We start from the raw sequence: 18,331 nt of genomic DNA, 5'->3' as shown, positions 1-18,331 counted from the left end.
TTATCCAATATCCTGTCTTCTCCCCTCCTCAGTTGCACTTCTAGTGAACTTGACCTTTGCACCCCCCACTCTGGACAGATGAGGAACTATAAATTCATGGCTGAAATTGTCAAGGCAAACATCTCGTTTTCTGACCATTGTTGCTGTCCCTTTTACTTCGTAATTTGTTGCCTGTTGCTGCATAATGACGGTCCTAGGAATAAACCTGCACAAAACATAACTGCCAAACGCTTTTACCTACATTGTGTAATTGAATCCTTAGGACAACCCCTACAAAATAGATACAGTCAATTTCTTCTAAAGGGGGGAGGAGCCATTCAAGTGCATAATTAAATAAATAGTGAACATAAATAGTGAACAGCTTCAGAGAGGGAATCAAGATAGGAACTCAGAACATCCTATCACACATAATATACTCATATGTTTGACCAGCCTGTTTCTAAGGTAGAGTAACATACCTCGTCCTCAGCCTGAACCTGTAGAATTCAGAAACTGGGTAAAGAATTTTCACCTCCACAGTAAGCTTCCTTTGGGGAAACACTTCTGTTAGAAGAACTTGGGCCTCTATTTTCCCAACCCACCTCCAACATCAACCTACCCGCCATACAATTAACTCATCGAGATCCTCAGTCACATCCACCACTCTGCTCTAACCATTTGGCACAGCACCCTCAGGGTCACTTGACCATGAGCTTCTTGAATCCCTGTATTCTTCTTTTCCTCTTCCACACACTGTCCAACACAGTAGTTACCAACCACTTGTGGCTCATGAGCAATTATAATGTGGCTGGTACATCTAAGGAAGTGAATTCGTTGTGTCTGTGTGTATGTGTGTGTATGCCAGTTGTGGAGCTTTTGAACTTAGGGCCTGAGCACTGCCCTTTGACTTATTTGCACAAGGCTGGCACTATACCATTTGAGCTCTAGCTCCACTTCCTATGTCATTTGATTTTAATTAACGTAACACACATAGCTGTTGTGACTGTAGCACATCATAAGATCACATTTCATCTTGCTAGCTTGTCTGCTGCCATAACTACTGATATAGATTTTTTAATTATTTCCATTTGCTTCATATAGTTCAACTTTAAAATACATAATGGCAGCTAGACCTAGTCATGTGTGTCTTTAACCTCAGCACTCAGACAAAGTGAGGCAAGAGGACCAAGAATTTCAGGCCAGTCTAGGCTATAAATAGTAAGACAACAACAAATTCATGCATACATATATAGGTGAAATTTTTCAAAAATGCATAATGGGGTCTGGGAATGTGGCCTAGTGGTAAAGTGTTCGCCTCATATGCATGAAGCCCTGGGTTCAGTGCCTCAGCACCACATATATAGAAAAAAACAGAAGTGGCACTGTGGCTCAAAGGGTAGAGTGCTAGCCTTGAGCAAGAGAAGCCAAGGACAGTACTCAGAACCTGAGTTCAAGCCCCAGGACTGGCAAAAAAAAAAAAAACAAAACAAAAATGCATAATGGCAATGAGCCATCATTTAAAAAATGTTTAGCCAAAAATGTTTAACCAAAAAATTTTACTTTGTAATATTAAAATTGAAAATTAAATTCTATTTTAAAGAAAATTATTGTTTAAGTTTAGGTAGGCATTGCATCTCAAAGCTTGTAGCATAAAACGTATAGCAATCCAAGGAAGATAATACACACTTCCCAACTTGCACTATCTTTATAATAACTCAAAGTAAAGGACTTGTGAAATGTGATATACACTTATACAAACATGTACTAGTACTGGAGCTTCACCTCAGTACCTCAGACTCTAGCTCAGGGTTTTTTGCCCAAGACTAGTACACTACCACTTGAGCCACACCTCTGTTTGCAGTTTTTCACAGACTAACTCAAGAGTTTTCTGTCCCACCTGGCTTAGAACTGTAATCCTTATATTTCAGCCTTCTTAGTAGCTAGGATTATATGTAAGAGCCACTAGCACCTAATCTTATCAATGGTTACAAAATTTTCAGTAAAGGGGTCAACTGCAAACCTATCTTAATGTTACTTAATGGCAAAGCCATTCTCCCAAATGGTGTTAAATCAATGTGTCTGGGTTGTCAATCACCTTGAGTAATTGTATATTGATTTACTCCTGCTACAACTATTAGTTTTGAGCCCTAGTGAGTTTTATCACTATAGTCTCTGCCTGCCACACAAACTTTCAAGGAAAAAAGGCATAAGAAACACTCCATCCCCTGGTACTACCTTTATTAAAGATTCCTGTTATTCCAAGTCTCTCAATTCAGATGATCCAGGCAAGATAGAACCTGAGTATATTGCATTCCATACCCAGAACTCTGAAGTCTGTGGCCAGCAAACTCAATTACAAGAGTTTCACCAGGGGCTGGGAATATGGCCTAGTGGCAAGAGTGCTTGCCTCCTATACATGAAGCCCTGGGTTTGATTCCCCAGCACCACATATATAGAAAATGGCTAGAAGTGGCGCTGTGGCTCAAGTGGCAGAGTGCTAACCTTGAGCAAAAAAGCCAGGGACAGTGCTCAGTCCCTGAGTCCAAGGCCCAGGACTGGCAGAAAAAAAAAGAGTTTCACCAAGTAATGGAAACTGGATTTTCCAGGGGTAAATATGCATTTTTCCTTTACAGGTCAAAGAACTGGAGGGTTTTGTTTTAAGATACTACTGCAATTTCCTTGGCTTTTAGTTGAAAACTCACTGCTCAGCCCTAGGCAGTGAAAGAAGAAAAGAAGCCAAGAAAGAAGAAAAACCAATACCAAAAGTATCTGTCCATTTTTGTCAAGAAAGCAGAAGTTTTCCCAGCGTTCCTGTTGTAAGACCTCTCCTTCCTACAGAGGAGGCACAGATGAAATTTGAGTAACAAGAGATTATCAGACATGGGTGCTAAGGTGGCTTGAGCACTGGGCCTCTTTGTTCTGCCCCTGTTCTGCCCCTATAGAAGCCCTAAGACCCATTCCCACCAGAGCAAGGAAGAGGACAAAGCAAAAGCAAGCTACCAAATAGGAAAATGAACAGAAACAGTAGTTGGCTATGGGGTGGGGCATCTATCAGGAACAGAGCAGAGTTCAGGAACATTGCTGGAGTCAAGGGGCAGGAGTAGAGTTCAGTGCAAAAAGCTAGAGTTCAGGTGGTAACTTGAAGAGACTCATGGTCTGCTCCACAGATTTCAAGATGCTCGTGGGCTGGGGATATGGCCTAGTGGCAAGAGTGCTTGCCCCGTATACATGAGGCCCTGGATTCAATTCCCCAGCACCACATATATAGAAAATGGCCAGAGTGGCGCTGTGACTCAAGTGGCAGAGTGCTAGCCTTGAGCAAAAAGAAGCCAGGGACAGTGCTCAGGCCCTGAGTCCAAGTCCCAGGACTGGCCAAAAAAAAAAAAAAGATGCTCCATTCTGTTTGTTTAAGGTGCCTTTGCTCTACCTCCACATTCAGGCTCCTATTGGATATAAGTATTTGAGGTGGCATAATACTGTATTTCAGCCATGTTCTACCTTAATATCAAGAGACACTAGGAAGCATAAAATCATCTCTGCTCTGAGTCTTTGTTGCATGCATTCCAGAGTGTTCTAAGTTGTACTAATAAAATTACAATACACTCTGTGGTTCAGTAAAAACCAGTTTACTCTCTTAAGAGTCTTTCAGTGTATAGGATATTGCTTTATGCTGCAATTGAAACAGGCTAACCAACTATAGAGTTATATGATGTTTATATACTTAAGAGAAAAGAAAACACCCCTCCTAACATAGGGCCTTTAAGTCAAATCACTCTGCCTAGAGCTCTGTTCCTGGAACAGGAACAAAAATCTCTGCCTTCTAGGGGCTTATAGTCTAATGCCAGGAAGTCACTTGGAAGCATCATGACAGTTAAACTTTGAATTTGAATTACTTGCAATCAAGACAAAAAAATTTTAATAAGACTATGTAATTCTCATTAGTCAAAGGATGCATATTATTTCATGGGAAGAGACTAATTTTCCTTGACATAAAGTTCTAGAAAGCTTTCATTGCATGACTGTCTAAATAACAATGATAAGAATGGGCAATGGTTTTGTTGTTGTTTTAAAATACATAAAGTTTTATTGGAACATATATGTATATTTGTTTACTTATTGTCTGGCTGTTAAAGTTTATATTTAACCTTTTGTATTATAATTTAGTGACAATTTGATAGGAAACAGCAATAATTACAAAGAAAAAAATCTACTTTAAAAATAAGATTTGAGATTTGAGGCTGGGGATATGGCCTAGTGGCAAGAGAGCTTGCCTCGTATACATGAAGCCCTGGGTTCAATTCCCCAGCACCACATATACAGAAAATGGCCAGAAGTGGCGCTGTGGCTCCAGTGGCAGAGTGCTAGCCTTGAGCAAAGAGAAGCCAGGGACAATGCCCAGGCCCTGAGTCCAAGGCCCAGGACTGGCCAAAAAATAAGATTTGAGCCAGGCACTAGTGGCTCATACCTGTAATCCTAGCTACTCAGGGTGCTGAGACCTGAGGATCTTGGTTCAAAGCCGGCCTGGACAAGAAAGTCCATGAGATTCTTATCTCCAATTAACACTGTGTGTGTGTGTGTCTGTTTGGAGAATACTGGTTAAAGGCAAGTCATACAAAAAGTTTGAGAGCCCATCTAGCCCGTCTAAACCAATTCTTGGCACAGAGGTGCAATTTATCCCAACTTTTGACAGGAGGCATACACAGGAAGATTACAGTCCAAGCCTGCATGGGCAGAGTCAAACTGTGGCTCAGAAATAACCAGAGCAGCCAGGTACCAGTAGCTCACCCCCGTCTTCTCAGAAAACTGAGATCTGAGGATCACAGTTCAAAGCCAGCTTGGACAAGAAAGTCCATGAGACCCTTATCTCCAGTTAACAAACAAAAAGCACAAAGTAGAGCTGTGGCTCAAGTGGTAGAGTGTAGCCTTCAGCACAAAAGCCCAGGGACAGCATTTAGGCCCTTAGTTCAAGCCCCAGGACTGGCGTACGCACGCACGCGCACACACACACACACACACACACACACCCCACAGAGGCAAAAAGGGCTAGAGACATTACTCAAGCAGTAGTGTATCTGCCTAGAGAGCAGTACCACAAAAAAAGACCAAAATATTTAAGTCTTTGACAGTCGATGAAAACATAATAAGATATAAAGAAGACCTAAAATATTCTGTGTGGGTCAAGTTAAGAGGATAGTATTTAGACATTCTCATTCTCTTGCACAAATTGATGAGGGAAGTTTTACAGATAAATCCTAAAATTGGATTCTCCAAGCTTTATATGATGCTAACTTTTCACCTAAGCCTTCCTAATGTCCTTGTACATCGGTTCAAAGTGGATAAAGAATAAGCTGGACTATGCCTGAGAGCCTTCAAATATTGGTCAAGTCTTTTAATCTGGGGATTCTCTGTAGGGGAAATTCAAGGGAAAAAATGTCCTAGGGCAGAATGGAAAGAGTTCAAAGCAAACATGGCATAGAGGTTGAAAAATAGGGCAGAGGACTGATTGTCAGGGTGGAGTAAGTTTGTGAAGCTTGCAAGTTACCTTACTAAGTCTGTTTCTTCACTTATAAAATGGGATTAAGAGTAGCAGCTGGGGCAGGGAAGGCTCACCAGCGAGATCCTGAGGCCCGGCCTGCGCCGTACACACACACACACACACACACACACACACACACACACACACACACCAGCAACCACACACACACACACACACACACACACACACACACACACACCAGCAACCCCAGGCCGGCCAGACCCAGCCATGATCACAGCGATCCTCATTTTCAACAACCATGGCAAGCCGCGGCTCACCAAGTTCTACCAGCCCTACAGTGAAGACACCCAGCAGCAGATCATCAGGGAGACCTTCCACCTGGTATCCAAGAACGTCTGCATTTTCCTGGAAGGAGGCTTGTTAATCAGAGGCTCTGACAACAGGCTGATACACAGACACTATGCAACGCTGTATTTTGTCTTCTGTGTGGATTCCTCAGAAAGTGAACTTGGCATTTTAGACCTCATTCAGGTGTTTGTGGAGACATTAGACAAATGTTTTGAGCATGTCTGTGAACTGGACTTAATATTCCATGTAGACAAGGTTCACAATATTCTTGCAGAAATGGTGATGGGGGAATGGTGTTGGAGACCAACATGACTGAGATTGTCATGCAGATCGATGCGCAGAATAAACTAGAAAAGTCTGAGGCTAGCTTGGCAGGTGTTCCAGCCCGTGCTGTATCAACTGTAAAGAATATGAATCTTCCTGAGATCCTAAGAAATATTAACTGGTGACATCAGTATAAAAGTGCCAAACCTGCCCACTTTTAAATAAAATATTAAAAAGACCACTCCCAGGTAAAAGCCCAGGGGAAAAAAGTCATCTAAGTTTACCATGCAGTTGTTTACCAAAAATAGAGGAGGCAAGTCTTAACTTTTGCTCTTGGATTTAAGTCAAGGTACTGTATAGAAGTTGTGTAAAATCAGTACGGAAGCTCATTGTTACTTTTCTTGCTCAGTGATTTGAAAGAAATTGAACAGTATAGTTCGTGTGTGTGTGTGTGTGTGTGTGTATGTGTGTGTTTTCTTTCTTTAGAAAAAACTGCATTCCTATGCCCACCTTAGGCATGCCCATATGTATTGGCTATTACAGTGTTTCCAAAAGTGAAATACTACTTTAATTATATACAACCCAGAATGTTGGTGTTTTGTATGGATCACAGGTAGAGCATTCTCTAATTCTTTCAACCGTTTGTCACAATTGTTATTTAAAGAACCAAGTATGTATTGCATGAAAATATTATGATCTTTTCCTCATAGTTTAAATAAACTCCAAGATAACTGGACTTCTGAAACAAAACAAAACAAAAGAATAGCAGCTGCCTTTCTAGGTTATTATGATGTTGGATGAAATAATGAATGGAAAGTTCTACTTTAAGGTGCTAGGGTTTGGGGAGTGCTTAATAAGGTTAGTGATGATGATCTTGAGTGCTTGAAACCATTACAAGTCCCAAAGACACAAAAATAGCAAAGAAAATTTATGGTATGTAAACCCATGAAATATTAGGTAGTCACTTTAATGACATATTTATATAAATGTAATGATATATAAGTAAAGATGGATTTTTACCTTTATGTGTGTTGTACATATAATTATAAAAGCAATAAGACAAGTATACATTAAAAGAAACCCAACAAAGCCAGTGGCCCATACCTGTAATCCTAGCTACTCAGGAGGCTGAGATCTGAGGTTCTTGGTTCAAAGCCAGCCTGAGCAGGAAGGTCTGTGAGGCTCTTATCTCCAATTAACTATAAAAAAGCCAGAAGTACAGGTGTAAATCAAAGGTAGAGAGAGCACTAGCCTTGAGCCCACATGCTGAGGGGCAGTGCCCAGATCCTGAGTTCAAGCCCAAATCCAGCACGCACCACACACACACACACACACACACACACACGTGCAGTAACCCAATAGAAATTTTAGAGATGGAAATAGAATTTAATGTTCTGTTGCCTTGCTGGGCAATGTTTCTAAGGCTCATAATGAATGCTTTTTTCAAATAAACTAAGTTCTCAATTTCTTAATTTTATTATGAAATATAAGACAAAAATGCTTTAAACAAAAATGTACATTTTAATAAATTGTCACAAAATGAACACCATGGTAATTATGACTCAAGTTAAAAATTAAACGTCCAGCATCACCCCAGGAACAATCTAATTTCTTCCCTTTCTAGACAAAATGTTGAAACACTATAATTTTGCTTTTTAAAAAATTGTATCAAATTAAACAATATATATTCCTTTATGTAGCTTCTTTTGCTCAGCAGATGAAGAGATTCCTCCATAGTGCTTCCTGTAGTGGTTGGTTGTTCAACTACATTATTGTGCAGTAGACCACTGTAGTTATTATGCCACTGTCTACTTGCTCTGTTCTAATATTGGTGGACATTTGACTTGTGAAAGATTGCATTTTCCAAAGACGGACCACTCAATCTCAACACACATATAGCTGGGTGCAGTAGTATACCCTTATAATTCCAGACCTTGGGAGGCTGTGGCAGGTGAATCTCAAGATTTCTATCACCCTAGGCTATGTGGAGAGACTTGATCTCAGACATCAAAAACAAGCCAGGTGCTAGTGGCTCATGCCTGTAATCCTAGCTTCTCAGGAAACTGAAATCTGAGGATGACTGGTTGAAGCTAGTCTAGGCAGGAAATTCCAGGAGACTTTTATCCAATTAACCACCCAAAAGCTGAAAGTAGAGGTGTGGCTCAAGTAGTAGAGCACCATTCTTGAGCAAAAAACGCTCTGGGACAGTTACTCAGGCTGGGAGATCAAAGCCTCAGGACTGGCGCACACACACACACACACACACACACACACACACACACACACACAGAGAGAGAGTTTATTTTACAAAGTGACCTTGACATTTCTTCCATTAAGGGGGAATCATGTCCTTTTTTCTTAAAATTGAGTAGGCCTTTGCCCTGCTTCAGCCAAAAGGAAAGAGGAAAGCCCTTCATTTTTCATGCAGCCCACTTGAAACCCAACTTTTATTTTAAAAAGATGTCTAAGCATACCTAAAACAATGAAATCATTCCTGGGTTTTTGTTTGCTTATTTGATTTTTGTTTTGGTTATACTGGGGTGTAAACTCAGGGCCTCATACTTGATAGGTGGACACTCTACCCACCACGAGTTATTCCCTGCAGCCCATTTCCTTTCATTTATCCTTCAGAGAGTTATGCTTTGTGTCAGTGGCCAGCCTTGAACTACAGTCCTATGGCCATTTTAATTATAGTTGAATGTGCCTCCCCGACAGAGGCCATAGTGGATTAGGTGGACCCCTATTCCAAGATGACTGCTATACTTAGGAAAAGAATCCATGTGAAGATACTCAGATACTGACACAGCTATGGGCAACTAGGAGAAAACTCTGAGGATACCCTTCCCCACCTCTTCCTGAAGGTACATGGCCTTGGTCTTAGCCTCTGACTTCCAGAACCATGAGAAGATAATTTTATGTTGTTTTAGGTAGCTTAAACAACTCCCTTACTTTTACTCAGCAGAAAGCTGAGAGCTGAAAAAAAAGTGACAATTTGGCCTTTGTTTTTTCTAGGTAATTGTGTTCCCCTCCATACATTTGGTCATGGTACCTGGCCGATCTCTTGATGAGCAGAACAGAGAAAGCCAGAAATCAAGAGGATGAAGGATCTCATGCTTTCTCTCTCTCTGTCACTCTCTGAGTACTCCTTCCTACTTCAAACTTTCCCTTTTTGATTGCCACTCCATAAAGACTAAAATTTAAAGATCCTTTAAAAGGAAACAATGGATTGAGAGAAGAAAAAATTTTGAGGTCAATTGATTGATTGACCGATTGATTTTATTTTAGGTCCAAGACCAGAATTCAAACTCGGTACCTGATTCTTTTGCTGACTGGCTGGCACTCTATCAACTGAGCCACATTTCTAACCCGTGACTTTTTTTTTTACTAGTATATATTCGTTGCACAAGGGAAGGTTTCATTGTGACATTTCCATACACATAGTGTACCCAACAACCTACGCCCTCTATCAGTCTCCCTTATCTCTCCTTTTCCCTTAATTAAAACAATTTTAATTGGTTTCATTGTTCTAATTTCATACATGCATATAAAGTAGTTTAACTATATTATCCCAGAGAAGAAGTATTTTTAAAGTAGGATGGAGAATTCACTTTGGCATCTTTTGTTCTTAATTTTCCTGCTGTCTCTGTTACCCCTCTGACTAGATCCAAGTTCAGGGAAGATCTTCTCTTCAGTTTAGAAAAACTCAAGACTTAAGGCACAGAGACCAGATGTTATTGCCTACTTTATTTTTCAAGTATAATTTTTTTTTTGCCAGTCCTGGGCCTTGAACTCAGGGCCTGAGCACTGTCCCTGGCTTCTTTTTGCTCAAGGCTAGCACTACTCTGCCACTTGAGCCACAGCGCCACTTCTGGCCATTTTCTATATATGTGGTGCTGAGGAATTGAACCCAGGGCTTCATGCATATGAGGCAAGCACTCTTGCCACTAGGCCATATTCCCAGCTCAAGTATAATTTTATCATTACTAAGGTGTTGTACAGAGGGGTTGCCATTTCTTAAGTCAGGTAATGAGCACATATCTTTATTTGTACCATGTTACCCCTTTCTTTGCTTTCTCCTAGTTTCTTCCTCCCATCCTTGCCCACAAGTTACATAAGTCATTTCCACTTAATGTATACAGAATAACATGATTATATTTGTTCACTCTTCCTCCTTTTCTGTGCTTCCCACATACCCTATTGCCTATTTTAATTGCTTAGCATCTCTGTGAGCTCAGTGCTGAACCTCTCTCTTTCCCTCTCTCTCTCTCTTTCTCTCTCTCTCTGCCAGTCCTGGGGTTTGAACTCAGGACCTGAGCACTATCCCTGGCTTCTTTTTGCTCAAGGTTAACACTCTGCCAACTTGAGCCACAGCGCCACTTCTGGCCTTTTCTATATATGTGGTGCTGAGGAATCGAACCTAGGGCTTCATGTATACGAGGCAAGCACTCTTGCCACTAGGCCATATTCCAAGCCCCAGTGCTGAATTTCTCTTGCCTTGTCTTCTCCCTCTTGAGGGACTCTTCCTGTACTCAAGTATGAGAGCTAGGGCCTATAAGGGAAATGTGTTCTTCATAAACTGACATCCTTCTACTCTTCATCATAATCAATTGACATCTTCATTATTGCTTAAAGCCCATACACTGACATCTCTCCATTCCTCCCCAAAAGCAGTTCCAGCAAAGTAGCTTTCACTGTTCATTGACACTGGGTTAATAAAAGAGAAGGGACCTGGAAGCATATGGAAGAATTGCATTCTCAACTCAAAACTTATTTCACACAGTAAGTTGGACACAAAAGGACTAATAGCACATGAACCCACTTAAATGTGGTACCTAAATTAGACAAGTTCATAGAGTTGCAAGGTAGAATCATGGATATAAATGGCTGAGAGTTGGAAGGATGAGTTGTTATCACTTATAGGGTACAGAGTTTGTTTGAGATAATGAAAAAGTTCTAGAGACAGTAATAATGGTCGTAAAATGTGAATGCACTTAATGCCATCAAAATGCACCCTTAAAAAGACTTTAAATGGAAAAACATGTTTGTGATTATTTCACCACAATTAAAAAGAAAATTCCAGCGGTAAAATCACCATTCTCTACTAATCACCCTATATAATTACTATTCATTCTGGGTTACCAAGATTAGCTTTGTTTGGGCAATTATGTTAGATAATTTGATTGAACATTTTCCCATTGTTTTAAGATGCATTCCTCTCTTTCTCAAGAGAATTCTATTTTCAGATCCAGCTTCCTCTAATGGTGCCAGTAATACCCAAAGGGTGCTACTCTGTTGGATTCTAGGGGTGAGTTTCTGGTTTAGGGTTGTTTTTTTTCTTTTTTTCTTTTCAGTTCCTTCCCAAGAGAAAGACACACAGTGAAAGGAGAGGTATTGAGACTCAGGGTGTGGAGGGAACTAACACCTCAAAGCTACTGCCATTGTGCCTACCAACTCTGTGTCTCCTTTTGCCCCTCTTCTTGCTGACTCTCCTTGCAATCACACACACAACATGGGCTCTCAGGGGAGGTGTGAAAATGGAGTCCGGGCTACCCACAGTTATTCTTAGGTGATGTCCCTACAAAGCACAAAGCACTGGACAGGCTGTTAATGTCGTGTTGCCCAGTGGGGCCACTTGGATCTGTCAAGCTCACAAGTGACTGACCCAGGTGGCTGAGGCCAAACACCTTGGCTGAGAGTGTCTCCAAGCACTGGTCAGCTGGAACAATTACAACCATACATTTGTGTGAGAAATATAAAGAAAACTAAGACAAAAAAATACACCCTAGGAAGACTGAAAAGAGACCAGTATATTAGGTAAATAAAGGGTGGTTATGAAAGGTTTAAATGATCAAAGGAAAGAGGAAAAACTGGTGGCTCACACCTATAATTCTAGCTACTTAGGAGGCTGAGATCTGAGGATCACAATTCAAAGCCAACCTGGGCAGGAAAGTCCACGAGACTCTTATCTCCAGTTAACCACCAAAAAAAAAAAAAAAGCTGGAAGTGGTGCTGTCGCCCAAGTGATAGAGTGTCAACCTCGAGGAAAAAATAAGCTGAGGGACAGCCCAGGCCCTGAGTTCAAACCCTAGGGTGGGCAAAAAAGAGAGAGAAAAACACTCAAAATAAACTTTTCCTAAACATCCATGTGGAGTGTCTTCCAGGAGGTGGGGGGGGGGGGAGAAGGCAGAGAGGGAAGGACAGGAAAAGAGAGAAGGGAGGAGAGGGGAGGAAAGAGAAGAAAAGGGGAGAGAGAAAAGAGAAGAGAAGAAGGCAGCAATGTGAATTTAGCCAGAGAAGGGTAAAATTGTTAATTTCTGGCATAGAGACTTCATAGTGGAGAACTTTTGTGGTTTTGAAAGAGTAGTAGGATTTTATTTATAATGTTACCATTCTTTACATAGTTTGTTCTAGGTAGTATAGTGCCTCTGTTAGGCAGAGCAGTTATTGTTTGGGACCTCTGGGGACAGTAAAAATGAAAAGCTCTGGTACTGAGGTAAGATTCTTATCCATAGGGAGTAAATTTCCTTCCTCATTTCCTTGGGGTCTTTCCAAGCAGTGGAAAGTCACCCAAGGTGGAGTAGAGTTTTTATATTGAACTTTTTATGAACTTATTTTTAGGGATGGTAGAGAAAACACACACAGCCCCCTTGTACTCTAACCTAGGTCAAACTAAGGCTTTACAACCTTCAGAAAGCATATAGGTAAAGACTGCATCATCAGTAGTTTATGCTTCTCATTCCTTTCCCTTTCAAATCTACAAAAGTTTAGGTATATTTCAAAGGCAGAAAGATAGCCACCCAACTGTCTGCTAGACAAGGGTCTGAGAAGGAATTTCATGTAGCAGGCTAATGAGCCCAGAGATGAAGAGAACAAACTGACCAATACAGAGTTAGGAAGACTAGGATGGCCTGGGAATCCCCTAGACTGTAACTACTAAACTCAGTCAACAGATAATTATATTAACTATTAGTGCATAGTTGTAGTAGTAATAATAGAGAAAATGTTCTTATATATGTTAAGTTACATAATATGACAATCCAACGTGGCAGCTTTATTGTCATTTTTATCTTATAGATGTGGGAAAATGAAGCACAGAAAGTTTTTAATGTATCCTTATGAAAATATGTAAGCGGGCTGGGAATATGGCCTAGTGGTAGAGTGCTTGCCTCGTATACATGAAGCCCTGAGTTCGATTCCTCAGCACCACATATATAGAAAAAGCCAGAAGTGGCGCTGTGGCTCAAGTGATAGAGTGCTAGCCTTGAGCAAAAAGAAGCCAGGGACAGTGCTCAGGCTCTGAGTCTAAGCCCCAGGACTGGCAAAAAAAAAAAAAAAAATTGAAAATATGTAAGCTGCAAAAGGGCAGAAATGCCCTTTTTTATTGCAGTTCTCCCAGTGTCTGGCAAATATTCAGTAACTACTTGGTGTATTAACAGTTGATAAAACAAGGATCGCATATGTGGCATGGCAAAGCTACAATAGGAACTAAGACTTGATGGGTCTAGAAGTCCCACTGTTAATTACTTAGCCATATGCCTAGGTGATATTACAGAATAAAGAGTATGTGTTTTTCAACACTGATTACACTGATTACACTTCTTTGGTAAACCCTGCCCTCACTCTGAAAGTTGCTATTGCAAAGAACTCTTTCGAACTCATTTTTATGAAGCTACTATTAGCCTAATTCCAAGAGAGGACAAAGGAATAATACAGTCCAGTATTTTTTATGAATATAGATGGAAGAGACTGCAAGACGACATTAACAAACTGGATATAACACTATTGGATTGAACAGTATTTATACCCATGACTAGGTGGGATTTATTCCAAGTATGAGAAGCCAATTAAATCTGCCAAATCAATAAACTAAAAGAAGAAAATTCATTAACATATATCAATTGATATATTTTTATTTTATTTTATTTATTTTTTGGCCAGTCCTGGGGCTTGGACTCAGGGCCTGAGCACTGTCCCTGGCTTCTTTTTGCTCAAGGCTAGCACTCTGCCACTTGAGCCACAGTGCCACTTCTGGCCATTTTCTGTATATGTGGTGCTGGGGAATCGAACCCAGGGCCTCATGTATAGGAGGCAAGCACTCTTGCCACTAGGCCATATCCCCAGCCCCGATATCAATTGATATATAAAAAGCATTTATCCCATACTGATTTATGATAAAACAATATCAGCAAACTATACGTTGAAGGGAAAACTTTATCAATTTGTTAAGTAATATCTACCAAAAAAAAACCAAAAAAACCCTCCTACAACCCGGAATTATCCATCTTAACAAATGTATCATCTTGGTGGGAGACATTGATAATGGGGAGGAGTGTGTGTGTGTAGACAAATATCTAGGAAATCTTTCTGCCATAATCTCAATTTTCCTCTGAACCTAGAAGTTCTTTTAAAAAATAAAATCTGGGGCTGGGAATATGGCCTAGTGGTAAAGTGCTTGCCTCATATACATGAAGCCCTGGGTTCGATTCCTCAACACCACACATATAGAAAAGGCCAGAAGTGGCTCTGTGGCTCAAGTGGTAGAATGCTAGCCTTGAGCAAAAAGAAGACAGGGACAGTGCTCAGGCCCTGAGTTCAAGACCCAGGACTGGCAAAAACAAAACAAAAACTAAAATCAATTAAAATTTCTATTTTGTTGGATAGAAAAACTTGAGGCCAATTTGCTCCTAAATTAATTTTCAATAAAAAAAATTTAACCTACCAAAATTATACTAAAAGCCAATAGAGAAACAAATTTGATCAAGACAAATAAGAAAACATTCCAAATTAAAAGCAATTAAAAGGGAATTATCTCTTCAAACTGTTAAAATGCATTATGGTACAATGTGAAAGGGTCATAGTTGGGTGGAAATAAATAACAGAACAAAAAATTCCAGATTAAAAACAAAAAACATGGGGTTACATCATACTTAATGGCTTAATGGTGACAAGTTGAATACTTCCCAAGATTAATAACAAGATAAGGATGTTCTTTTGGAACACTCCTATTCAATATATTAAAAGTCCTAGCTAATAAGACAAGAAAAAAAAAGCTAGATAAAGAAGGAAGATATAAAATTATCTTTGCACATGGAAGACATGATTGTTCCTGTGTAAAATCCTAAAGAACCAATCCAACAAAAATCTTCCAGAATTAATAAGCAAGTACAGCAGACACCGAGGCCCCACATCTGTACTTCTAGCTACTCAGAGGACTGAGAGCCAGAGGATTAGAGCTCCAAAGACAACCTTGATAGAAAAGTCCAGGAGACTCCATCTCCAGAATATCCAGCAGAAATGACTGGAAGCATAGCTCAAGTGGTAAAAAGCTAATAGAGTAAGCAAACTGAGTACCTATACAACCCTGTGTTCAAACCCAATACCAAGTAAGTAATTAACTAATGTAAGTCTAGGAAAGTCTCAGAACATAGGGTTAACATACAAAAGCGCCAATTGCTTTCCCTTCTGTGACCAATAATGTGAAATTTTAAAACTGGTATCCTTTATCAAAATGAAGAACCAAACCTCTGAAATAATAATAAGTAGTAACTTAAAATAATAGTTTTGACTTAAGTATGAATCAAATCAAATATATACAAGTCCTATGTGGGACAAAGTGCAAAACCCATGAAAGAAATAAAAAAGATCTTAAGAAATAAATAGATAGTACATGTTTGTGGACTGGAAAGCTCAATATTGTTCATATGTCCCGTTCTTCCCAACTCCAGATTCAATAAAATCCCAATCAATTTCCAGAAAACTTTTGAAGAACTTGACATATGGGCTGGGAATATGGCCTAGTGGTAAAAGGGCTCGCCTCGTATACTTGAAGCCCTGGGTTCGATTCCTCAGCACCACATATATAGAAAAAGCCAGAAGTGGTGCAGCCCTGTGGCTCAAGTGGTAGAGTGCTAGCCTTGAACAAAAAGAAGCCAGGGATGCTCAGGCCCTGAGTTCAAGCCCCAGGACTGGCAAAGAAAAAAAAGAACCTGACATACTAAGTTTAAAGTTTATTTCTGAAAGACATGGATTAACCAGCACAAAATTAAACAAGAAGAAACTTGAAGGTTTGCAACAATTGTTCAGCAATTACAATGCATACAAAAAATGAAATAAGACATAGACCTTACACATTTCACAAAATGCAGTTCAAAATGGAACTCAAGGCTGGGAATATGGCCTAGTGGTAAAGCGCTTGCCTCGAAAACCTGAAGCCCTGGGTTCAATTCCTCAGCACCACATATATAGAAAAAGCCAGAAGTGGAGCTGTGGCTCAAGTGGTAGAGTGCTAGCCTTGAGCAAAAAGAAGCCAGGGACAGTGCTCAGGCTCTAAGTTCAAGCACCAGGACTGGAAAAAAACAGAAATGGAATCCAAACCTAAGTATAAATGCAAAACCATAACATTTCTAGAAAAGAACATAGAAGAAAATCTAGATGACTTGGGTTTTGGTGATAAGTTTTCTAAGTACGACTAAAAGAATGATGAATAAAAACTTGATAAATTGAGATTTATTAAAATTGAATTTTTTCTGCTCTGAAAAAGACCACGTTAAGAAAATCAAAAGTCAAACCACAGTCTTAGAGACAATGCTTTCCAAAAATATATCCTAGGTAGACATGGTGGTTCATATTTATAATCCCAGCACTCTGGCGGCTGAGAGGAAAAAAGTATCATGTTAAGGCTATCCTGGGTCACCTAACATGACCATGTCTCAAAAAACAAAAATCAAAAACATAGTTCATAAAGAAATTCTATCCAAAATATTAAAATTCAGTAATAAGAAAATAAGTAATCCAACTAAAAAAGTGGGCCAGGGCTGGAAAAAAAAATGAACCAGTACCAGGAAAGAAATATAAGATAGAAAAAAAAAAGAAAGTAATATATATATATTACATTATATATATTATAAAGGATTTTAGTTAACAACAAATACATTTTATCATAATATGTTCAGATGTCAAATAAGTATCTGAAAATATGTTCAACATAATTTGTTATTCGGGAATTGCAAATTAAAACAATGAGGTCCCTTTATATGTCAATTAAAAGAGCTATAACCACTGACAATACTATTTCCTGGAAGAACATAAAACAACTGGAATAATGGCTCACTCTTGTTAGGAATGCAAAATAACACAAAAACTTTGGAAGATAGTTTGTCCCTTTCTTTCTTTCTTGGGCCTTGAACTCTGAGCCTGGGAGCTGTCCCTGAGCTCTTCAGCTCAAGAGCAGTGTGCTAGCACTTGAGCCACAGTGCCACTCCTGGTTTTCTGGTGGTTAATTGGAGATAAGAGGCTCAGACTTTCCTGCTTGCTGGCTTTGAACAGTGATCCTCAAATCTCAGCATCCTGAGAAGCTAGGATTACAGGTGTAAGCCACTGGTGCCCAGCATTTTCTTACAAAGCTAAACACAACCTAACCACACAAGCCAGCAATCGTGTTCCTTGGTATTTATCCATGTCCACACAAAAACATGTATGTCTATATGAATGTTTATAGCACCCTTATTTATAATTGCCCAAACCTGATAGTGACCAAGATGTTCTTTACTATCCTTCAAAAGATAAATCACAATTATGCTATATCTATTCAATAAATTACCATTCTGCAATAAAAATTAATGAATTATCAGGACATGAATAGATGCAGGTAAGTATTAAACACATCCTGCAAATTTCAAAAAGTCAGCTTACCTTGTATGTATGAAGCCCTGGGCTCGATTCCTCAGTACCACATAAACAGGAAAGCCGGAAGTGGTGCTATGGCTCAAGTGGTAGAATGCTAGCCTTGAGCAAATGAAGCTCAGGGACAGTGCCCAGGCCCTGAGTTCAAGCTCCAAAACTGGCAAAAAAAAAAAAAAAAAAAAAAAGTCTGCAAAAGGCTATACATCCCATGATTCCATTCTATGACATTCTGAAAAAAGCAAAACTATAACAACAATGAAAATGATCAGGGATTATCTCATTTCCTCAATAAGATTTCTCAGCATACTCAAACTATTCTGCATAATAATATAATTGTATAATTGTGGATAGGTAACACTATACATTTGCTACCTATAGAACTTTATAGCACAAAGACTGAGCTTTAATGTATGCAATGTCAAGAAACCATGAAAGAGGTCAGCAGATCGTAAAGTGGAATGTAGAATGTGACAAAACAAATTCCATTAGACATATATGAAGCAATCTCTGTGGTCTTCCTCCCTCAAAATCATAAACCCCATTTAATCATGAAGAAAACAT

General features: G+C 39.6%; 1 long non-coding RNA gene and 1 pseudogene across 1 annotated transcript; both read left to right on the top strand.

The window, feature by feature from the left end:
• The first annotated feature begins 453 nt into the window (after positions 1-453).
• LOC125347102 lies at positions 454-11,328 on the top strand. The gene is made up of 3 exons (XR_007210104.1): positions 454-496; positions 2,613-3,160; positions 11,318-11,328. It is a non-coding gene; the product is annotated as an uncharacterized LOC125347102 (long non-coding RNA).
• Positions 5,727-6,637, top strand: LOC125347101 (annotated as a pseudogene).
• Positions 11,329-18,331: the final 7,003 nt, after the last annotated feature.

This window comes from Perognathus longimembris, chromosome 2, assembly GCF_023159225.1.
Source record: "Perognathus longimembris pacificus isolate PPM17 chromosome 2, ASM2315922v1, whole genome shotgun sequence".
NCBI lineage: Eukaryota > Metazoa > Chordata > Mammalia > Rodentia > Heteromyidae > Perognathus > Perognathus longimembris.
Note: the sequence above shows the minus strand (reverse complement) of the source record. Positions and strands in the feature narration are given on the sequence as shown.